This window comes from Nothoprocta perdicaria, unplaced genomic scaffold (assembly GCF_003342845.1).
Source record: "Nothoprocta perdicaria isolate Ctin4 unplaced genomic scaffold, notPer1 scaffold_19, whole genome shotgun sequence".
Classification (NCBI taxonomy): domain Eukaryota; kingdom Metazoa; phylum Chordata; class Aves; order Tinamiformes; family Tinamidae; genus Nothoprocta; species Nothoprocta perdicaria.
The window spans coordinates 6,400,652-6,425,651 of NW_020455093.1; the positions used below are offsets into that span (position 1 = coordinate 6,400,652).

Consider the following 25,000-nt stretch of genomic DNA (forward strand, 5'->3'; position numbering starts at 1 on the left):
CTTAAGATACACAGTCTTAATCTTATTAAGACAAATTTCCTGAAGTCTGGGCTAGTACCATTTAACGAACTAAATTAATCTGTGTTGATTCCAATAGACTCAAGTACTCACCTTAAATACAATTTTTATTTCATGGCTTATTTATCAACTCCTGTTTAGTAGCTGTCTGTCCAAACTGGGTTGTAATTAATTCTATCTTCCTGCACCGACTGTCAACAGAACTTCCTTATCACTGAGTGAGTAACATGATTTCCAAAGAAAACTAAGATATACTTCAGGTGAACTCATATATAAGCACTCTAAACACTCAGGACACTTATTATGGCATATGATTATTTGATTTTAGGATATATAACTGTAGCAATATGACTTTTAAAATGTTGTCACTAGTCTCTCGTAGTTGTTCTGTTTCCTTGACCCACTTGCACTCTTGCCTTAAGTAGCATTTCTCACCTTTTAAATGCATACAGACTTTTACCTGCTTAATAACTTCAGTGTTTTGTCGGGAAGTTGTTTCATCTGAAGCATTTGTAGCCAAGGCCTCCTGTTGTCAAGGCAGATCCTAAGGACCCATTTAAGACACTCTTGTAGTAGATGGCAAAGGTGGTCCCTGGAAAGGAGGATGTGCAGTAGCCACTTACAAATCAAGTTCAGCAGCTGAAGTGGGGGAAATCTGTCTATTAAATTATGATTATGTTCTGTGGGAGCTACAATATGAGAATCMGTGGAAGATCTGCTGCTAAAACCTGGGCACCCGCTTCCTTGCTGGGCAGGGTCGTACCAGGTACTGCGTACATGACATCAAGCATCGTTGACCGCCTAATAAAGAGCTTGGTAAACAGGGTCTTCATTAAAAAATGTGAAAAGCTGCCATCTCCAAAGAAAAACAAAGAAATACTTCTGTAAAAATTGTGCTAGGAAAGCTTTTGTTTCTGAAAATCAAATAGTGTTTGAACAAGGAGCAGGGAAGGTTTCGGCTTCCCAGACTCCACTTGAAAAGCCAACGAGGGACAGATGCAGGACATGTTAACATGAAGTGTTAGCTCTTCCTGTTTTGGTGGCCTCTAGAAGATCCATTTGCAAAGGTTGTCTGGTGAATTCAGAGCTCCAGATAAYTTTATAAAAGCCCTTAGTAAGGAAAGCATTAGTGTTTTTGTTTGTTTGTGTGCTTGTTTACTAAATAACAAAGATTATGTCAAATACTTAATTTTTTTAAGATCTTATTCCTAYTTAAAAACTAGGTTTAGTGCTACCTCGGTCCCTTGTGAGATGCTTTAAGATTAAAGCAGATAAAAACTCCAAATGATTTCCAAAAGAGATAACAAACAAAAAGAACAAACCTGATAAAACAGAAAGTGACCTCAAACTGTACCTATCTCTTGCTGCCTTTGGACCTACTTTGTAACAGGAAGCAAGAAATCCTTTAAGTTTTCTAACTTTATCTCTTCACTTTAATAACACAAGCATAACATTTTAGATATAGCTCTTTATTGCTATACCTCAAAACACTTCCCAGAAAAATCAGCATTGTTATTTTGTTATTTCCCTTTTATAGATAGGGAAACTGAGGCACGTTATGATGAGGTATTTGTCAAAAGTGACCAAAAAAMCAGAAACTCTAATATAAGCCTGTAACTACCTGAATCTGTGCTCTGTTCTGTGCCCCATTCGTTCAATCATATGACTCTGTTTAAAAAAAAAACAAAAGACAAACAAAAAACCCCACCAAATTTCTGTGCTAGCTGATTCTGATCGTTTTTCCTTTATTAGCTGTTTTCCGTGCAGGAGATAACCCTCAGTTCACTCAAGCTAGCTGAAACTTTCCAGTAAGCTCATATCATTTTTGGATAAATCATGCAATGGTTACTGTTGTATTTATACAATACTATGTTGTGAAAAAACACTATATGGTGTGAAAATATAGTCCTTTTTTATGCATCATGCCTTTGAAATCRTATGACTACATACTGTAACTCAGAATATTTACGAATAATAAGTGTCTTGGGATTACAATCAATTCAAAGATTTCCTTCTTGTAATTCATATGGTTGTCTGTGTTTTTAGGACTTTTTAAACTTAAATTTAACCCTTAACTGTAGGTTAAACTACAAAACCCTGTAGATTCTGTAAAATGGAACCATTCAAGGAAAGAGGAAGAGGAGAGGACAAGGTAGAATTTAAAATTATATAACTAAAATGGTACATTGCACAGTTTAAGAGATATTAATGTTCAAGTTGCCTTCTTCTCTATCTCTGTTTACCTCTTACCTTTTGTGCTTAATTTTTAAGCGGGTTTCGTAAGGAAATGAGGCTTTTGAAATCTCACTTTGTCTCTAGGCTCTCCAAATTATTCTAATTTGGTCATACGAACTGATCATGCAAACTAGTTACTCTGTGCAGGAAAGAGAGCTCCTGAGGGACCAGCACCAGAGCTTCGAGTTCGCGTGGTCCGAGGGGTTGGCTGGGAAAAATTACACACGTGCTCACTGGTAGTCACAAGGATAGGAGAGTAACAGGTTTGGAAGGTTGGACTGAGTCACGTCCATTCCTGCTGTAATTCCACGTGATTTTGAGAAAGCTCCATCAGAGCTGACTGTTGCTCAGACTCGCTAGGAAGGATTTCATGGAAGATCTTGCAGGTCAAGGCAGTCGTACTGGGTTTGGTTAGGATTGGAGATTCACGAGGGTTTCTCGTTGAGTAGCAAAGCCAAACCAACACGCCACGATTCAAAAGCAATAAAACTGCCTGTGGAAAAGGGAGAGAAAGCAGCAAAACAGGCTGAGACCAGGAAGACACATTGAGGACCTGAAGGGACAAACCGATCCGTTGTTGTGACAGAGCTAACAAAGAAATAAGGTAATGAAATAAGAAGCGTGGATGGCTCTTTATGCTATGCAGCTGTATTCTTAAATATATACGCTGACCTTTCGTAGTAAAGTGTTCTTATTAAACCTACCTTATTGCCGTTCTTAAAAGAATAAAATTATATAAAACAACCCCACAGCTTATTTTTAAGGCTTCCACCAAGACACTGGTGGATGCAGAGACCTCACGATTCTTGTGGGAGGGAAGCTTGGATCTGTCTGTCAGCTTAGGTGCATATTTTAGGATGATATTTTACATTTTGTTCTATAAGTAAGTGCTCTTTCCTTCCCTCCCTCCTGCCTTCCTCCCGATACATCCGTGTCTGGGTGCTGCTCATTTCTCGATCGTGAGACTGTCGCTTCTCTTTCTCCGCAGCCTTCTGTGCCCGTGGCTGCTGCTCTGGCGCTTTCGCTGTGCCTGGGCAGGCAAAGTGAATCCCACCGAAGCGCTACAGCAGGCACGAAGCTCCCACCAGAAATCTTAGTATCAGCACCTGTGATCAGTGAGGCCAGGCTTCCCGTCGGTGCGCGGAGGCTTTTAACACATAATTTTCACGGTGTTAAAGCCAACTTCTCACATGAAGCCTCAAGACGGCACGTCTGTGCGGGGAGGCTGCAAGGAGAGCAAGTGTGCAATGTCTAGCTTTTTCTTCCAGCATTAGCATCCTTCCTCCCTGTCTTTCAGGGTTCCTCCCCTGTGCCACTGTCCTGTCCTATACATATGTAATACTGCGGCCTCATTTGGTCACAACGCTTCCTATTCCATATATACGCATCCACGTTCGTGTACGTGTCAGTGTAATGCATGCCTAAGCCATCTGGTATCCTTCCTTGCAAATGTTCACACAGAAAATTGACTGCGAGTAAGGTTCTGAACCTGCCTGTCCAAATGGTCCATATTTGTTTGAGCTCTCCAGCAAATGCATAGATCCTATTAGCGAGACGGATCCAACATATTTCCATGTGTCAGTTGTACCTGCTGCAAGTGTCATTCTGTTCAGTGATAACAGGACTCGCATCCTAAAATAGAGAGAAAACAAGAACATCAGGTCCTTTTGGGGATCTGAATCGCTTTTTCTACCATCTGCTGACCAATGCTTTGAAAGAAAGAAAGTCTGTGTCTGGATTGACACCTTTCTTCTTTTTAAGCGGATGAAAGAATGGCCTATAAAAGAACCCAGACATGTTACATTTACAAGAGAAGCTTATTAGAAAATATAATGTTGGTGTTACATGCTTGCAACTCATTACCATATACAGGAGCRGATATATGTATTCTCTTAGTGTATTTAATTCCTTTGAAACAGATCAATTTAACTTTGTGATAAAGTACTATTTTACTCTAGATAAAATTTCACCTTATAGAAGAAGTAAGAGAGATCAGAGAAGAGAAAGAGATGTGAAGAAAAGCAAAATTTGAGTCCCTTGTTCTATTGTTACCTTAGTAAGACACAGTTCAGTAGTAGGTACATAGCCCAGAGATGGTAGGAGCTACCAGTGAAGCTGCAGGACCCAGTTTAATTATCACCCAGTGTAGCCAGTAGAGGTGTTTGCATGGCAGGAGACAGTGCTGGGGTCAAAGGAGACCTTTTTGTTCTGAAGCATCTGATCTTAGCTGAGGAATCACTCTATTCTGGGCAAACCTGTTCTAGTATAGCAGCATATAAGAAGTATGTAAAATGAAAACAAATTCCTTGGTATTCTGATCTGTATATTCTACTTTTTATATGGGCAGCTATACTTTCTCACTTCATCTTTTTTTTTTTTTGTTGTTTTCGTATAAAATTGGTTTCATTTGAAATCAACCATTATTCAATTCCATGTTAGATTTTTTCCAGTAAGGCACAATCAGCCACTCAGAGAAACACGATCTTATGCCTTGGTCCAGTAAGGTGTATTTATCGCATAATGCATTTGTTTTAATTGCATGCATTTTAATAAAATAAAATTAACTTTGTATTAATTCTCCTGTATCCAGTTTAGCATTAATAGAATGAGCTCTCTTCTTCCTGATGTGGAAATAGTGCCTGGAAATCCTGCATTCTAATTCCACTTATATGGAATTAGAATGGAATTCTGCTGGAAGTTCACTCTGGCACCACATTCACTCTGGCATCACATTATTTCGGTGTGATTTCCTAGCATAATCTTTTAGTACAAACTCCTCGGTGCATTAGAGGAAAGTACAAGACAGACTTTACCATTCTGTAAGATCAGGCACGGGGGGCATATATGTGATTTCTTAGGATAAATAATACATGCAGAGCGTCCACCTCCAGGAAATAAACGCTGACATGCTGTTATGAGAGAGTTAAACCATTACGCTGATTTTAAAGGAGCAGTCCAGTCGGGAGACACTGCATTGGAAAGCAAATGATACTGGCTTTGCTTCTAGTTTTGAATCCAGCTAAGATCTAAGTGGTTTTGTACAGAAATCCTATCTTTTTGCAATTTGTTTCTCCACCTATGAAGTGGGTGCAATGATGCTCATCTCCATTTTAAAGTGCCCTGAGGTCTCCATGTGAAAAGTCTATTGGAAAACTGTATCTGAGTCCTATATTATTATGTCAATTGTGCTTTGAATAAAGTAAAAATCTAGGAGAAGAAAAAGTAAACATTTTTAAAATTTGCAAGAATACTGCAGATTGTTATATATGTTACAATATTTTAAAATACTGTTTCATTTCAAAGGCCTTCAAAGGTCCAGTAGTGAGAAGAGAGATTTTGCCTAGTCACTGTGGCAGCAGCTTCCCAGACGAGACCCACGAGTAATTTAACCCATCTCTGCCCTCTTGCAATGCGGGCACGTTGGCCGTGGTGGATGGAGGGCTGCTCTGTTACCCTGGCTGAGGAGTTTCTGCCCTAGCGCCCGTGYTGGGCAGATCTGAGCTGTCCCTGTCAAACAGTCACGTTTGGGAGGCAGCCCTGGGAAATCTTCCCTGGAGTCTCTTTTATTGCACAGACAGACTGTGCGGTTCAGAATTAGCTTTGCTGATGCTCAGGCTGACCGTGCTGGCATGTGAGCTGAGCAGCCATCCCTGCCTCTGCAGTCTATAGAATATGTATCGTTTTCTTCACTGTTTGCCCCACAAAATGCCCCRTACTCAGTTTTCAGGGGGCTGTTCTACCTATCCATATGTATTCGTCAGAGGGGACAGTAAAATGCAGTAAAATGGATGAAAGGMATATATATACCTATATAAAAAGTATTAATACATATATTACACGTATATAGTATATGTTAATACATATATATTAATATATGCATATATTACATATATATAGCATATATTAATACATATATGTTAATGTAGGAATAGACCACTTGAGCTTCCACGTCTGTTTCTGCCCCTGTATCATGGGTGGCAGCATCAAAACAAACTGGGCCATATTCCTACAACTGTTCCTGTCATGCGCTAGATGGAAGTGGCCGTTTGCACAGGATCCTCTTGCAGGACAGACCCCGGACCTTTCGGAGAGCCTGTCTGCAGCCCCGTGTGGCAGTGCCCATCGCCCRGAAAGTCCCGGCCGTGCTCGTGTGCCCGGCAAGGCTGATCATCTTCACCCCGTCCTGGGCCTGATGGAAGCAGCCTGGCCGCCCCGCACAGCTCGTCGTCGCTGCCCTGCCTGCGGTGCCGCCGCTCGCTGGCAGTGCCTGCAAGGGCCTCCTTTCCTTTCAGCAGCGACTGAGCCGGGGAGCCACGTGCTTGGAGTCTTTGTGCACGGCTTATGTCTTCTGCTAGGTAAAATGTCCCTAAAAGTGTTCCCGACTCTCCTCTGAACCCTACCTGCTGCCCGTTATCCATTAGCCGCATGCTATATAGTCCACACCTGCTTCAGAGGTGTTTCAGCCCACTCGTGTGTTTAYCTTCTTGCTGGTTCCTGAGCTTATGGCTGCTGCTATTGGCCCCACACACTCCCACATGTGGCTCCCACACACTCCCACATCCCTCCGTGCTGTCTCCTGCCGTACATCCCTCAGCTTCGTCCCCTCGTCCCGTTTATGTTTCACTCCCTTTGCTGAGGACGCAGGGGGAATGAGCTGTGAGGGGAAGAGTCGCAGCACTGACCTCCCACCTGCTCCACAGCCATGGGAGAGGTGAAAATGAGGAGATAGTTTGGGCGGATGGCCAAGAGAAACCGGCAAGAGCAGCTGTGCTGCTGGGGAGCCAAGAGACAGGGCACACGGCCAGAGCCCAGGGCCAGGGCCTCGAGGTCAGGCCGGCCTGGGCTCCACTCGCGCCTTCCTGCAGGGCCCCATCACAGCCCAGCCCAGCTGACATCAAACGTGCTTGTMTTTGCACGCAGAAAGGAAAGCTGCCTCCTGTGCAACTCCCCTCAGCCCTGTGGTGTGTGGTGAAAGCCCTCTCGCTCCTCAGGCTGTGGTCTTCCTGCCCCACTCTGCAGTCTCACCCGCCTGTTGTAGATGCAGGTTACTCCTCTGCTCTTTGACTGGCACTAGTGGGGTATAGTTTTTAACCCACACGCAGAAAAATCACAGGAGGTAAACTCAGAATGACTGTGTGACCCAATCAGCTATAAGAGATGTGACTTTTTACCTAACTGGGACTAAAGAAACCCCTTAAAATAGCAGATMTTAGAGAGCAGTGAAAACTACTCATCCAGCGTGTTTTAACTAACAAGTAGTGATTTTTTTTTCATGTACGTTCTACAAAGAAATATACAAAATTGTTGAATGCAGTAATTAATATTTCAGCCACTGATGTCTTTACTGTTGCAATTGCCACTTGCTGTTTTTTGTTGCAATCATTTATTGCAGCATGGAAAGGTTATGGGCATGTGATTGATGAAAACAGATCCAGAAACATGTTAACGATCAAATACTTCATATATAAAAAGATTAAAAATCATGCTTAGCTTTTTTTCTTCCTCATCAAAACAGACCTGAAAGCTGAAGATAATTTGAATATTGAAAGAAATTTTCAGGAGTCTATTTTAGAGGGARCTGCCATAAAAATGTGTCTGCCTTCTGAATGGTTCATTGCTTTTTCTCCCAGGGATATTCCACATCACCCTTGGCCTGTGACTGCACAGGTGCATCTTACACTGAATAAATTATGTGTGCTAGTGAACTAAGGACAAACGGCAGGGACACAAAAGACCAGAAGAGTGACAGCAGTGATGTCACCTGTTACCACCAGAGAAATAGGGCATCACCCCTTCCATTCCTCCCCGTTCCAACCCTGCTTATAAGTGACTAGATTTTATATTGCTTGCTTTATATACATAGAAAGTGAAATGTTTTCATTTCAAGCTTTTTATGTACATAGTGAAATGTTTTCATTTCAAGCGTTTTTTTTTAATATTTGTGTGTTTATGGTTGATAGCTTGACTAATCTCTCATTTAGGCATATGCTGCTACCACTAAGTTAATTGTTGGACAAAAAAAAAGGATAGTCTGGATAGTCTGATATATTTGTAAAATGTAATGAATTTTAAAATTCCTAATATCTCAAAATGCCCTGTTCTGGACAAGTGGTAAAAACTGTGTAAAGTTGACAGATACCAGAAATCAAAGACAAAAATAAAGAGAACAAGGACAGAAACAGAGCTGAAGATGAGAAAGGGAACTGAGGAAAGGGGGATTTGCTTGTAGTACTCAGCTTCTTTGGGGGATGATTTGCTGTACAGTATTTTCTCAGCTTATTGGAAGAAAAAAGTTCTGATATATTTGTGAATTCCTCTTGTCTCACAGAAGCACTGAAATGACAGCATAAATGCAAAGCTACATACACAGTCGAAACTCAGGCCATATATTCATGTTATTCCAAACTAGTGGAAATRCATTAATACCTTAATTTGAAACATATGAAATTGACTGATCTGAGTTAGTATCCGACTGTTTAGTCCAGATGATGCAGGGTAGGGTGCTGGAGAGCAGTCGGTCCAGGGAGATGCTCTGTGTCCAGGAGAGCGCTGTGCCGGAGTTCAGCATGCCAGAATGTGACAGAGACACCCCTAGCACCTGATGAACCTGAGGTGGGAATCACAGACATGCTTTTTAATAGCATTGCTGCTGCAAACAGTTTATAACCTTTCTCATGTATAGAGCTGCAGTTCAAATTTAAAAATTTAGTCATGTGAGTGTTTTCCCAACCAGGATATATTCCTGAAAGGGATTTCTTTTTTCCCTTTTTCTTTACTTTTCTTTTTTTTTTTTTTTAAGATTGGTTAATCACTCTTAATCTGCACATGTTTCTGAATATGAATCGAATTGAACTGATTTCTGAAGATGTGTACTGATTCTGGTCCAGGAGTCTTACATCTGTTTTGGCATTGCTTTATGAACAAGTTGCACCTACCTCTTTGGACTGTGTGTTCCTCATATGAGCTGTGAAATGGCATTTTCAGCCTTGAAGCCCTCTCAAGAAGTATCTGGCCATGGTTCTTGGCCATTTGCTCTTTTCCTTGTGCCACAAATCACTCTTCCCTCAGCTGTTCTAATAACAGTCAGCGAGGGTTAACTGAAAACCCAAACAAAACCCATAGACCAAAAATGGGCCAATTTCAATGGCTGGATTTACAACCTGGTACCACACACAGTTATATCAGTAAACTGCAGTTCTGGCCTGAAATTAAGGGCTATATCAGGACATGGCCTGTGTTTCATATAAATGTACACATTGGTAAGCATGTTTTACACAACCCCATAATGAAGAAAACACTGGCTACACGTTGCCATTTCCTGTTTGAGAATGGACATAGGGCCAACTCAATCACCTTGGTATGATACTATGTGTAGGTTTCTGACCATATCTTTAAGAGAGACTATTGCCAACAGTCACTGGTCATGTTCTTCCTCCCATGAGCTATCAAGGGAGTCTTTCTTCAAAGCTTGGATGAAGGCTGGCCTCAAAACACAGCTCTGGGGAAGCTGCATCTCACAAAGCTTGGTGGTGACCCTCCTACAGCTCGGGCTAATGTTTGCTCAGCTTTTGGCGGAGGTGACGGATACTTGTTTGGGCCCCGTAGCCATTTGCTGATGACATTTGATACTTCTGCATTATACTAAATCTCATGGAGAATGTCCAAATGTTTCATGGCCAGGAACTTCTTTTATAAAAAGAAGTTTCATTGCCCTTGAAATTACTGGAAACCATATCACTGATTTTAACTAAAGCAAGATTTAGGCCAGAAGACTGTATGTTTTTAAAGTTGCTCATGGATTTCACAGTGTTTTTGTCCTTTATATCCTTTTTTTTTCCTCTGGAGATTTCAGGATCCCCACTTCTCTTTTCTTCTTCTTTTCCCTGAGTCTGAAAGATCTCATTTGCCTCATGATTTCTCGTTTCCTACCATGTGTCTGACAAACCTAATAAGGAGCACACGATATCATCGCAAGGTCTGGCAGTCTTCTGCTAGGCTTAGCATATTGTCCTGCACGCTTCAAGGCTTCCTGCCGAGCAGTACTCCAAATCCATTGCAAGCACCTCAAACGCTGTGCACATCGGATCTGAAAAGAACAGTATGTGAGGTCCAGCAGAGAGCCTGGAGCACTTGCAGTGCCCCAACAGCAGGCACAGCATCCCCTGCCTGTCAGGGGCACGGAGAGACAGCCTGYGTGAGCAGAGCAAAGCGACTTCTTCCTCAGCCAAAGAAGTTTAAGGACTGCACACTGCTTCTGTTCTTTAGCAGTTCATTAGTACTGAAAACACGCATATAGCCATAGCAATAATTCTCTAAATATTAGCCATGAATATTAGTGAGTCCCTCTAAGTTTATACAAAAAGGCTGAAGATCAGTCATGAAAACCTTGAACAGAGGCACTGGGTCTCTGCAGTATGAATTTTCTGTAAATGGTTTGTCCCTTCTTGCACAACAGCTGATGCCTCTTTGGACTTTAGGATTAGGAGAATTTTAATATCACACTTAATTTGAATTGCAATTTAAAAGATAGATGCTTTTAAATTCACCATCTGTGTAGTGAAATCAATACCAGGAAAATGAGGCTCTTCTTTAATTAGATGTAATGTGCTTAATTAATCAGTTTCAGAATATCAAATAATACCTGTATCAGTACCCTGGGTCACTTTGAAATTGGGTAAGACCTGATTCTTGCAGAGTTCGGTGTATCTACTGAGACATTAGTTTACATGGGTTTCTTTGAGGCAGTCATTCTGTTTTCTTTGGCTGCAGCGTTCTGTGTAGTGTTGCATTATATGTATTTTTATTCTCGCAACAACCGTCTCATATATCAGCTGTTCAGAGATCCAGCACCATGGGGTGAGATGGATAGCCTGTTATTTTTCCCTTGCATTGGGATTCCCACTCATTTCCATGGAAACCTGAGAACCTGCAGGAATAAAGCACGGAAGCTATTGCTTTAGTACAATACTGTACTGCTTGAAAAAGCAGACATCGCTGTGGTGCCTGTGAATACCAGGAGAGCTGCAGGTCTGTTTGGGTTTTGATTCCAAAGCCTATGTTTTAAGAGGTTTTCTTTTTCATTTTAATTCTTGTCCAAATGTAGTTTCACACTCCTCACACAGAGAAATATTTTATATGCCCATCTTGTTACATAAATTCATTGATGCTACTAGAAGGACGCACAAGCACATAAGTGCATATGTACATATATGCATGTATGTTCACACACACACCCATATACACATGTATCAGCCAAAAACCCATTGAAAAATAAAGCTACTGAAGCCTGTAAGGAGGCTAGCAGCGATTAACAATGTAATTGTGTTGGCTGTGACTTTGAAGGGTTTTCCTAATCAAAAGGAAACAAAGCCCCATAGCACTTCAGTGGCTTCCCAGATCAATAATGAGATATACATGAACATGACTAAATATCATTTTTACTGAAATAACCTAAAATAYGTCTCCTCTGCTAAAAGTCAGATATGTGACCATTTAATTCATTTAATTTTCCTCCAGAGCAGCTGGTGCACGACAAATGCTGTGAGTGAGTACAGAGACACCCAGCAGAGATGATGAAATCAGAGAGTGTTTTTTTCAGTCTTATGGTACTCAGTTATTTTATTTAAATCCCAAGAACACAGAGGTCTGGTCATTATGATTGAAAGAATGGGAAAACTTAATGTGTAGGTGCCCAGTATGATTAAAAAAGCTGTTGCCCCTTCAGACTGCTTGCAGTTCACAAGAGAGTATGGTGCAAACTCAAGAAAGGAGGAGGAATGACAAAGGCAACAGCTCTAAGGCTGTGTGTTATCATCTAAGCTATCTATAGGTGACCTCAGTGATTTCAAATAAGTAATTTTTTATGAAAATATGGATTAAATATATACAGCTTACGCTGCAACTGAATTCCCATGGCTAAAATTTCCTGCTGCCCAGCTTTCAGCTCTAGGGGCTGCCTCACCAACAGAAAACGAGGGTCTRGGGCTCGAGAGACGTTTCAGGTTTGTTACTGCGTCCTCTAGCTAGGCAAGGTCAGGTAATCCCATAAGTATTATACTGTGCATCAGGTTTGAATAGCTTTGAAAGACAAAAATAGAGAATTTAGAGGCAGAATCTTCATCGGTGACCTAAACACGAAAAGGAGCCTGACAAAAAAWTTGATAGTTGATAAGAATAGATTTTTTTTTGAAAGCCTCTGTTCCTGGAGTCAAGCAGTTAAAACAATGATCTTCATAGGTCCCGTGGCTGCAAAGAGGAGCTGGAGCATTTTAATACAAAGGGCTGATGGCKGGGGAAGAAAACAGAGGGATGAAAACATGTTGTATTTAAAATCTTACCCTTCTGGAGCCAGTCCATTTATTGCAGAAGGCTGAAACATGCTTTCTGAAGGCTGGGTTTGGCAGTTCTAATGGCAGAAATTCATACAAGCTTCTACAGATACTCACTGGTAAATCCCAAACTTTTTTTTTTTTTTTTTTTTTTTTTTTTTTTTTTTTTTTTCCAGTTCAAGAACACCTGCATTTCACAATTTTTGGTCACTTCCCAGATATGAATATATACTCCAGTCTGAGATGGTTACATGGAACATAGCACTTAGTGAGGCATTTGTAATTACCTAAAATTTCAAGGAACATCTGGTAACCTACTTAGGCATAATAGCGTGCCCTGGCATAGCACTTCGGAGCYCTGGGTTAGCGATTGAGGACACAGACCTCATAAGGCCTTACATAAGTCGGTGATTTTTCAATTGACATCAGAGGACATCGCTTTTCTTTTTCAGATCCTGGTCCTGTGTGTCCTCAACCTGATCTTCGTGACAGTTGGTTGTGTCCAGCCTTGTTTCCTCAGGCTCGTAACAGAGAAATAAAGGAAAACTGAGCAAGAGGAAGAAAGTTTTGGGTGGGTTCTTCACCCCTAACGTGGGCTGAAGGTAAATGTAGCTGCAAGGCTCACCCACATATTGAGTGCCTAGAATTGCTATGATACAGCGATACATGTAAATAAGAGGGGACAGGCCCTGATTTCTGTCTTTGAGGCTCCCTGGCACAGCATGGTTCACTTCTTTGTGGTAGAAGCTCTGCCACTCCAGAAACAGATGGTGGTGCCATCTGAAATCTRTTCCCAATAATCTCTCTTCTCTGGTGCTGGAAAGGCCTGTTTTGGCATGGGCCAAAATCAGGGTAGGTTCATGCTAATAATTTGAAACTAGGATAATCCAATGTCAATCTTTAAGCCTGACCTATTAGTTTTACTAGGTATCTTGCAGGTTTCAGTGGTGATGGGGCCAAAAGGAGTGTTTCGGAGTAGGACCTGCCCAGATCTCTCTTGGTATATTGCATACATCTGCATAGGTCTCTGCACATAATTTGTGTGTATGATGAAAATCTGCAGTAGCCTAAAATTTCTCTGTGAATGAGGCTAACCGAAAGAAACCCRTCCAACTAAAACCTTCTAATGTGCTCTTTCTTTTTATTTATTTGCCATTCTGCTAGTCCCTGTGTTATTTTACTGTTTCAGACTCGAAAGAGCGACTAGAAAGAAAATGACATGCTCCAATACAAAACTGATTTCACAGAATCACAGAATAGCTGAGCTTGGGAGGAACCTCTAGAGGTCCTCCAACATCCCCGCTTAAGCAGGTTCAGCTAAAGGAGCCAACACAGAACTGTGTCCAGTCAATTCCAAGCGGAGACTTCATAGTCTTTTTGGACAACCTGTTCATGTATTTGACCACTCTCATAGTAAAAGATCTTATGTTCAAGCAGATTTTTGTGTGTTTAAATTTGTGCCCATTGCCTCATGCCCTGGCACTGGTTACCTCTGGAAAGAATCCATCTCAGTCTTCCTTATACCCCCACCAGGTAGTTACACACATTGGCAAGATCTGCCTCCAAGTCTTCTCTTTTCCAGACTAAACAGTCCCAGCTTCTTAGGAGCTTCTGAGCTCCTTAGGAGCTTCTTCTGAGCCTTTCCTCATAAAAGAGATGCTCCAGTCCCTTCATCATCCTTGCCCTCGACTCTGGTTTGTCCCTATCTTTCTTTYACTAGGGAGTCTTGGACACAGTTGGTCTCTTATTTGAAGTACTTGGTGGAAAGAGGTGCTTTCCAAAACTTGGGGATCCTTTCAGAGGCTTGTTTCCTGCTCGGGTAATCCAGCTGGAGTCTCTCTGAAGATCTCACCTGATGCTGTGGTTGTGATGCTCTCAATCTGAGCTGTGGACATGGGCAGTCCTTTGGGTCAGAAAATTCTATCAAATTTGAAAATATTTTCCATTATTTAAGAATCTAAACATCTGCAGAAAAGCTTTGTGTTTCTCAGAATGGTACAGAAAAMAAATCAGGGCTTTCTTCTCTATTTCCATGAAAACAATAGGATATTTTCCTGTGAAATATTTCTAGTGTGTACATTTTTTTTCTAGTGTTTATCTTGTTCCCTTGGTATCAGTGAGCTGCTCAGCTATATTTCTTCTGCTCAGCTTTGAAACACTGATTTATGAATACATACTACTACTTGTATTACTTGTTGTTCTGTAGTGCATATGGGCTATAATCACAATCCAAAGCTATTCTGCCAAATGCTGTACAAACATAGGCCCTGCCCCAGAAGATTTACAGTCTAAACAAATAAATATGTTTCAATTTTCACGTCAATGGAACATGGCACGAGTTCAACAATCTGCACGTTGGCTTGCATTGTATGCCAGTATGATCTAATGCGGGAGAGCGTGCCCCTGCATGACTTTTAGCACATTGACAAGGTATATCTATGTAATATACGTAGGATATGACATGTATTTCCAGATATTTTAACAGCTCTTTTTTTTGCACTCATATTTATGGATATGTATTTGCAACATGTGAGTTTGCATGTAAGTATAATTTTAATATTACGAATATCTAATATATACAGAAATATATATTCAGTGTCAACARCTTGTAACCATATAGAGCTCAGAGAAATACTTTTTTATTATATCTTTGTAATATGTACTGATAGTTGAATTTTTGGATAAATCTTGGAACAAAAAATGACTTTTTTTTTTAATCTTCAGGCATACCAACCATCAGACTTCATAAAAACACAGAAATTAGAAGCATTAAGGCTTTCTACTATAGGAAATTTTATAAAAGCAAATTCCCCTACTGTTGCTGGCACCATCCTTTCCCAGGGGTGGAAAGAATGGACAGAACTTTCTTTAAATATCTGTGGAAGTCGAAATGTTGTTTCTTTATACGTGACTCTCTTGACAATTGCCAAGAACCATTCTATCACCCAGACAGGGCAATAACTGTATTAAAAGTGTGTCGTCTCCTCAGAAATCCTTCCTCAGGCCCTAAATTTCCTGTTAGGATTTAACGTGCAATTTGAGAAAAAGAAAAGTCTAGAAAAGAATTGTCAAACTCTTGACTCTATTTTGCATCAGGTCAACGCTTTCAGCTTGTCTTTAAAACAATACACATACTTCTATATGTTTTCTAAGGCTTTAGATTTTAGCTTATATGCATAGAAAGCAATTTTTTTCCAATATTTCTTTTTTTTTTTTTTCAGTTTGATTACTACCACCTTCAATTAAACTAAAAGATTTCATTTTTTGAAAAACGGTATGTATTACCATGTCTTTCACATATCTTTTCCCTTTAATCAAGAATAAAAAGGGAGCTCATTTTGTGAAAAGGGAGCTCTTTTTGTGCTRTATTCACTCCACTCCTTTTGCCAGGTCATCAAAACGAAACCTGATGTGGTGGTTCCCCCCACAACCATCGAGAAACAGGGACAGAAGCCCCGCCACCCTGCCCTGTGTGGCTGCAGGCCGAGCAGCAGAGCGTGTCGCAAACCYGACGCGAAGGAGGCAGAGACACAATCTTGCATGACACAGACTGGGTCCCTTTATCCCAATCCTGATATCCCAATAGCCTACAAGCGGGAACAGAATTAATCAGATTCTTTCTCACTGATAGCTCAGCAGCTGTATTAATTTCAGCCAGAAAGCAAATTTTTGAATGTGAGAAGAGCATGGGCAGTTCTACCTGTTCCCTGACTTAACTATTTTGAATTATTTAACTACAGCCATAACATTCTTTCTAAGGCCTAAAACTGCTTCAGACAGCATAAACTTCTGAAACAAAAAGTCTCTTTTGGTGCCTAGTTAAGAATAAATGCACTTTTAAATCTACTTTAAAAAAAAAAAAAAACATGCACGTAATAGGCATAACCTGTGCTCAGATACAATAGTGATGTTAATAAATGAAATAGAAAAGAAAAATAACAGTTGCTATTAAAAAAAATGAAATAAAATCATTTGCAGACTGTCCTTGCATTCCAGGAATATGAGAGACTCTTTAACTTGATTATATTTAAAAAGTCATAAAATTATATATAATAACTATGCTGGTGTGACTGGGCCTACTTTAATGACCAGCATTTGCTGATCTTGAATAGGCCACTAGGTCACTGATGTTGTCATGATTACAAAGCTGCACTTGTGRTGTCCTGTGTCCTAAGAAAATGTTGGAATTGTTGCTGTACACGTCGAGCTACAAATTCCTACCCATGTGTTTTGTCTTTTTAAAATTTATTTATTTTTATTATTATTTTTAATGAAAATGCTACAAGGAAGTCTTAGGCGGAAGATTTCCTTTAAATATTCATTATTTCTCTCTTGTACTCTCATTATTATCTTTTGGGCATCCTGTAATACAGTTTTAGTGCTAAAAATGCAAGTTATTGAACAAGTAAAATAGGTGTTCGTGTTTTATGCAACAGCTGCCGTAATCTGTGATCCTGCTTAATTTATGCTAATTATGTTAGGAGTGCCGTGATGGATATTTTGCTTGTCTCTGTTATTAATTTATCAGTTAATTGTTGCATTTCTAATAGCTGTAGGATATTTATAGCCTACCCTTTGGTAAATGTAATAGTCTGTCCTCTACTAGGAGTGAAYGCTTCTGATGGCCGGTGGTTCTGAACTAGCGCCCTGACCATCTCCTCAGTGAGCCCAAACCCAGAAACAGAAGCAAATTTTCAGTGCTGTGAATAAGAAGGAAACAAGTGAATGAGAAGGAACGCTAGTCTACCTATGTAATAGAAGCAGTAATTAGTTAGTTTTCATGTAATAATATTTTTTTACTAGCTTGCTTTCATTCTGATAATTTATTATTTCATTCTGACTGATAATTTATTAAGCTTCAAGGCCAGAGATTTAAAAAAAAAAAAAAGTAATTAATAAGACTTTCTTGTTTGCTGATCTGAAATATTTGATTTTGTATGTTCCATATTAAGGAAGGTTAACATATGTTTAATTCTACTTAATCAAACTCTTAAACATGAATCCCACATTTTTTTAATTGTGTTTTCATTTCATGCAGTGTTTGGCTCTGCAAGGTTTCGAAGCATTTGTTGTTGCCCTCAAGAACAGAGAGTGAAGTTGGTGCCAAGGGAGCTACCACTGCTGACYGTAGTGGGTGCAAGCAAACAGTCCTGTGGTTTATTTGGGACATAACCTTGAGTTTCACATATTAGGCACCACATTTACAGAAAACATATCCTAGGATTCTTACCCACACAAAATGCATGTATATATCCTATAGCTTATTCATACTCACATCCATTTACACATGTGGTGCCTTAGCTTATAAAAAGGACTGTTTCAGGCACCTTATATCCTACCTATGCGTGTGTCTAGTCAGGAGAAAAACAGGATACACGAGGCTGCTAAATATGTTCAAATTGCTTCTTCAGAGCTGCTCTATTTTCTCCTTGGCTTCAGGAAAACTTTTTTGTTAATATACTTTCCCTATTTAAAAGGTGAATTAATTCAAGATATATTGCACAGCTTAACTACAAACTCAGCTAATGCAGATGATTTCCAGAGGTAAAGCTGCACCCTCACTAAAAATAAAGAATAAGCTTTGCCAAGAGGCACTTCAGAAAGTCTATTCCTTCTTCAGGGCCGCTTGCTGTGGCAGAGCTGGAAATAAGATTTGCCAGCTAAGTGGGACAACTGAAGTCTTTTTTTTTTTCCCTCTCTCTCTCATTTTCCAAAACGATCTTGTGGTTTCCAGCTCTTAGGAGCTGTAGTTTTTACAGCCCTGCTTCTGGCTGAGCTCAGGGAAGAAGCGAGTGAGCTGATGTCTCTGCAGGGCTGCGAGCCCTTGCCGAGGGTTGGCCTGGCACCCTCGGGTTGCTTTCCTGTCAGAGAGCCTCTAGGCCTGAGCCCAGGGTGGGTGATTCAGCCTAACAAAGAGGTTGAAACACAGCGTGATTGTGATTACAGTCACTAGGAGATTCAGAGTTAAAGCTGAAGCTCTGAAGTTACGACCACTTTGACCTGAATTTCCATGATTGTGCGTTAGCTTTTTATTGTCTGGTCTTAGTTGTGCGTGTGGTGACAGACACTGCCTTACGTGTTCCTCGGTGCTATTGGAGGTTATTAAAGTGTCCCACATTTGGGTTGCTCTTTATTCTCGTAGGATTTTTCATGCTAAATTAAAAATGTGGAGTTCTACTATATTGTATAAGAGTTAGACTGGGTTAAGGCTCTTCAAATGTACTTACATTTCAACTAATAAAATATGTGAGAYGTACATGCAAAATGTTAGGTAAGTAGAAATACCAGCACATCCATTGAGTGTGCTGCACACAAAATGGCATAACGTATATTTTCCAAACTTACACTGATAAAGTGTGTATTTAGATATTAGTACTTGTATGGAACMTACACGTCACCTCTGTGATTGGTCTCTAGCGCTGCATACTCTGAGTTAGTCTGAAATGCAGGTGGAGTGTGTTAYCCCCAAGGATAGGTGCATGTAGGAGTTTGGGGGCAGTAAACGTTAGACGTGCCTAYGGGGGCTGCAAACAGACTGTCCTTACACACAGTCCACAGGTACTACTCAGGCTTCTTCCATTGCAGCAAGAGCTTTCTTTAGTCCTCATGGTGAGCTTCCATCCACAAAGYTTGCTTGGCCCCCTTCTCTGCTCCACATGACTTCTGACGGTGTACAACTTTCATCTTAAACCTACAGAGTAATTTGAGAAAATAACGTTCATATTCCTTACTGTTTGTGTGTGTTTCTTTCTAATGGAACTCTATAACCCTAATAACAATCCAATCATTAAATATAGAGTTTTGTTTTACTTGACATGATAACCCTTATTAATTATTACCTGTTTTTCTCCAGTCCTCCTATTGAATTAGCATTTGTTTGTTTTTCCTTCTGGTTGGTGGATTATGAAAAGCAGAATTTAACTATTTTCTGGGATATGATTCCAGTTCTTTGAGCCACARCCATTGATAGGTACAAGTGGAGCGAAGTTCCCTGGGGAACTGGGAAGTAAGACGTCACTTCAGCCCCTCAGAAATAACTTGCAACACCTTTCTACAGCTATTTCCATCTTGGAAAACACATTTGGGTTTGGTATTTGCTGACCCAGAAAGAAAATGCCAAACCAGTACAAGTACTTTTAATATCACTGGAAAAGTAAATGCAGCTAAATTGACATCAGATCTAGTTTTCACTGATTTAACTTGATCCACGCTAAAATGGACTTGAAGTTGCACTTTATTTATTTGTTTATTTATATAGAAAAACAGGAGTTACATGACCGGACTGTAACAAATATGTAAGTGAGCATACTTGCATGACTCTATAACTTAATTCAGCTCAGTTCCTATTTGCAAAGCCTGTTCGCTCACAGCATTATACCCCATTCCACATAAATGTGGACCTTTCCCATCAACATGTAGCAGTTTTGGGGAATTAAAATAATTCAATAATATTCTGTGAAATTTCCAATTTGTTCATGCAAGTGAGATTTAACTCTTTGGATTCCACCCATCCAGTCAGTTTTATTGGCTTTCTGTTTCCTAAAATATTATTTTTATGATACATTTTCTCTTTGAAAACTTTCTTCTCGCCACTTTTTTTTTCTGTAATAGATAAACTTAGGACTGCTATGAACTAAACAATTTGTCTGTCTTTGTTCCTATAKAAAATATAACAAATTGCCAGAATTCAAATTCAGAATTAGAAAGGTAACCTTTGTGATAGCATATTCCTGTCATACCATTCATTCTGGCTGGAAATAGAATAATAAATTCCTACAAGCYTTATCTTTCAGGCCTATTATTTCCTTTTGTTTCATGACCTTTCTCATGCTCATAYCAAAGTTTAGGGTCAGTGGTGATATATTGGAGTTTAAAGATTTTGCCTAATTTTACTTTATCAACAAATCTTTGCATTTTTTTTTAGTTCAGTTTAGTTTAGATTGACCAAAACCAGTGTTTTAAAATATTTTACTTTAAGTTGGAATTAATATTTTATTTAACTGAATTAGAGCATTTCTTCATCAAACATTAATGATGAAAGCAAATAAAAAAAACCCACAACCTTTGAATCTTAGGGAAATATGAGAAAAATGATGCAGATTTAAAGCCAAATCTCTGACCAAGAACTCAGGCTTTTTGTCTCTCATGAGAGCCAGAGAGAGAGAGTACTTTAGCCACCAGGCTACATGATTCTGTGGGACGTGACTTCTCTATGGGGTAAAGTTATGGAGCAGATCATCTTGAGGGCAATCACACCACATGTATGCAACAACTAGGGGATTAGACCCAGCTAATACGGGTTCATGAAAGGCAGGGCCTGTCTCACCAACTCCATCTCCTTCTGTGAGCAGGTGACTCGCCTAGCGGATGAGGGAAAGGCTGTGGACATGGTCTACTTAGACGTCAGTAAGGCCTTTGACACAGTCTCCCACTGCCTTCTCCTGGAGAAGCTGGCAGCTTATGGCTTAGACAGGTGTGCTCTTCACTGTGTGGATGGATGGCCAGGCTCAGAAAGTGGTGGTGAACGGAGTTAAATCCAGCTGGTGACCAGTCATGAGCGGTGTTCCCCACGGGTCAGTGTTGGGGCTCGTCCTCTTTAATATCCTTAGCGATGATCTGGGTGAGGGGATTGAGTGCGTCCCCAGCAAATTTGCAGACAACACCAAGCTGGGAGGAAAAGTTGATATGCTTGAGGGTAGAATGGCCCTGCGGAGGGACCTGAACAGGTTGGATTGATAGGCAGAGACCAACTATATGAGGTTGAACAAGGCCAAGTGCCAGGTCCTGCACTTTAGTCACAACAACCCCATGCAGCACTACAGGTTTGGGGCAGAGTGACTGGAGAGCTGGGTGGCCAAGAAGAGTCTGGAGGTGTTGGTCAACAGTCAGCTGAACACAAGCCAGCAGTGTGCCCAGGTGGCCAAAAAGGCCAACATCATTCTGGCTTGGATCAGGAACAGTGTGACCACTTGCTTGTTCCCCTGTACTCAGTGCTGGTGAGGCCACACCTCGAATACTGTGTTTGGTTTTGGGCCTCTCAGTACAAGAAGGACATTAAGGTGCTGGTGTCCAGAGAAGGGCAACAAAGCTGGTGAAGGGASTGGAGCACAGAACTTATGAGGAGCGACTGAAGGAGCTGGGGTTATTTAGTCTGGAGAAGAGGAGGCTCAGAGGAGACCTTATAATTCTCTACAACTACCTGAAAGGAGAGAGTAATGAAGCAGGGCCAATCTCTTCTCCACAATAACTACAGATAGAACAAGAGTAAATGGCCTCAAGTTGCACCAGGGGAGGTTTGGGTTAGACATTTGGAAGAATTTCTTCATGGAAAGAGTAGTGAAGCATGGGAACAGGCTGCCTGGGGAGGTGATGGAGTCCCTGTCCCTGGCACTGTAGAGGAGATGCTTACGGACATAGTTTAACAGGTAGGATGTTGAAGGCCTTTTGGTTGGACTCAATGATCTTGAAGGTCTTTTCCAACCCTAATGATTCTATGGTTCTATGATATTCCCCTTTCCCCTTTCTATGATATTCCCCTATTCCCCTTTCTGTGCTAATCTGAAGCATTTAAATACTCACTGAGATAGACTGATTCAAGATTCTGATGGCTAGGTGATTTGTCAAACACAACAACTAGGTTCTTTTTTAAACATTATATTGTGAACATCGTTGTCCAATGATGTTGATAGAATTTCACACCAAAATAGCTTAAATTATGACGCGTAAGAAATTCTTCACACGGATTCAACTAGTTTCAAAAGACGTAGGGTTTGAAAAGCTATACATTTTATATCATATTGAGTGTGGTAAGTAACTACTAGACTATTCAGTAGAAAATGTCATAACCTCTTAGTTTTTATGGATGTAGCCCCATGCCACCAGAATTCCCAGAAGAAAATATTTGATGAATGTAGTGCAAATTTGRTCAAGAATCACCAACCATAAATAAAATAATTCTGCCTTGTTTCTGGAAGTCCACAAATGCTTAAGTTTTAAAGTAGAATGATATGCTTTTGTTTATGTCAGAACATTCTGCTTGTCAAAGTGTAAATTATTCCTAAATAGATGTAATTTCTGTTGCTTTCTGTAAGTATTGTGCTCAGTTTTCATCTATGCTTCTTCTGACAGTTTTGCTGACAGGTGTATAGACCACTTCTCCTGTTTCAATATGATTATAAAGCCTTTGGAAAATGGCTATGCTTTTATTTAAAGTCTGCATCAAACACAAGGAAGCTTGAATCCTTATTTGAGCCCACCAATTTTACTGGAATGTTACATTTTTTTCTTCCTGATGAAGAAGAAATATCTCTTCAGTCAGCTTTCCCTCTAGCCCTTCTTCACAACTCCATGAAAAGGCATAGGCCAAGGCGTAGGTCAAGAGATTTAAATTAAACATTTAGGTAGTAGCACCTGGCAAGTAAAATTTGTGAGATTTTTTGGAGACAAAACAAACTATTCTAGTGACTGAAAAAAACAGCATGAAGAGACAGTTGTTCAACTGTGTTGACATTTCCTGGACTTCCTCTTCTGGATGGAAGCTCTAGTTGTACAGCACTCTCAAAGCCCGCAACATCCAAAGCATCTTTAGGGATGTTTTCATATTCAAGATATTCAAGGAGTTGAACTGCGAACTGAGAAATAGACATCTATCCTTAGGGAAAAATGCTATAAACCTAGGGCTATAATTCTTACCTCTCCTTACACACTCACATAAAAAGTAGTAAGAGAATGAATGCTGAAATGAATAGTATGCACTCATGAGTCTTTTCTGCTCTAAATGATATGAAGCCAATGAGAAATACTTGTGTTTCCTGCCATTCTTCTGGAAAGATTCAATGATTCCCAAATGTATTTTCTCACAAAAAGAATACATGGCAAATTTGTGAATTTAACAAAAACTCTGCTTATTCTGGCATGCATTTACACATTTGGCTRCAGCCTGTGCTATTCATCTGAAAATGGAAGGATGGGATTCTGTGCATGATAGTGGGAAAATGCCTCTTTTTCTACATTAGAGAGTGAGTCCTAAGCATACACTCAGCTGCTGTTCTGCAAGAAGGATTCTCCTTGATGGTCACATTTTGTGGGTCCATCATGAGTAGAAGAGGACAATGGAGTAGCTTAAATGCTGCAGTCATTAACTTGCTCACATACCTATTCTGTCTCTTGCAATATGCATCCCCAACTTCTAACTTCCAGCTCTGCAGATTTCCCTCTGTAACTCTGCTCCAGTAGGGCCTGATTGTATGGTTTCCTGGGGGAAAGATTCAAATATGATAATTCTTTTAGAATGTTTGCCATTTTACTCTAAAATGTGCGTTTTCAACTAAAATACAGCTATCTATAACAAGGAGACACCTGGATTTGTGGAGGAAGGGGTTTGAAAGGCCAGGGAAGAGGCATCCCTTTCTTTCTGACCTTTTCTTAAGCAATTCAGTAGCTTCTTAGAGTCAGTGTGAACCACCTGTATGTACCCTTGAATTTCTATCTTGACATTCTTCCTCTCTAGTTTTCTKCAGAAATAAATGGATTAAATATTTCCAGCAGGAAAATGTAAGATTTCTGCCAAAGTCAAGATCCTAAATGTTATTCTGCTCTGCCTTGTTTAATTGAGGCATTGAAATACTAAGAACTAATTTCAAAGAACTGACAATACATATAAACTGGATACAAGGATATTGTGTTGAAAGCCTTGTATTAGTTGAATTATATRGCATCCACCCTCTCACTATGTTGACGAATACAGTTGTTTTATCATAGAAGGCAATTAATTAACAAGACTGTGATCACTAAGACGTAAGTTAAGTATCTTCTTTTTATTTTATTTTATTTATTTTTTTTCTTTTTGTCATCATCTTCCTTACTGACACTTGTGGGACATGACGATCTGTTGGGGCATATTGGCATAAAATTTGTCTCGTGATGTATATCTATCTCAAGAGGCTGGAGATTAAGTAGAAATTTCTAAATTGACTTTAGGGAGCAAATCTTTAGAACTTATATGGAAAGTCAAGCTTATATACGTATACATGGAGATTAGGTTTCCATTAACTCAAACTGCACATTGTAATACCTTAGAACCTTTATCTCATTTTCCCCTTCTGCATAATGGCATTATTTCCAGATTAAACTACATCCATTGGCATGTTTTGGTCACATAGTTTACAATTTAGAACTATTAAAAAATGCAGTAGCTAAATCCTGAGCTATTTTAGGTTAAGAGCAATGCATGGCCACATACAGTATTATCCTAATGTACCTCTGGAAAAATGTAGTTATTTGAAGTAGCCTGATAGAACTGAAATCACTTGCTGAAATCACATGTGATCACATCCTGTCTTCTGGGTCATATTGTGTGGATTCAACTTAACAAGGCATTTCATGGGAATTAACATTGGACTAGCTACTGAAAAGTAAAA

At 40.0% G+C, this 25,000-nt stretch overlaps 1 protein-coding gene across 5 annotated transcripts in view; it reads left to right on the forward strand.

The window, feature by feature from the left end:
• MYT1L (myelin transcription factor 1 like) overlaps window positions 1–25,000 on the forward strand; it is a 293,470-nt gene that overhangs the window by 138,234 nt on the left and 130,236 nt on the right. The window contains exon 3 of one of the 5 annotated variants that reach the window (XM_026037052.1): window positions 15,803–15,855. The exons of 3 other annotated variants lie outside the window; for them this stretch is intronic. The gene's annotated coding sequence lies outside the window, so the exon portion shown is untranslated. Of the gene's footprint in view, window positions 1–13,049; window positions 13,184–15,802; window positions 15,856–25,000 lie in introns of those variants that run through there. One more of the 5 variants, XM_026037053.1, reaches the window with a different exon arrangement.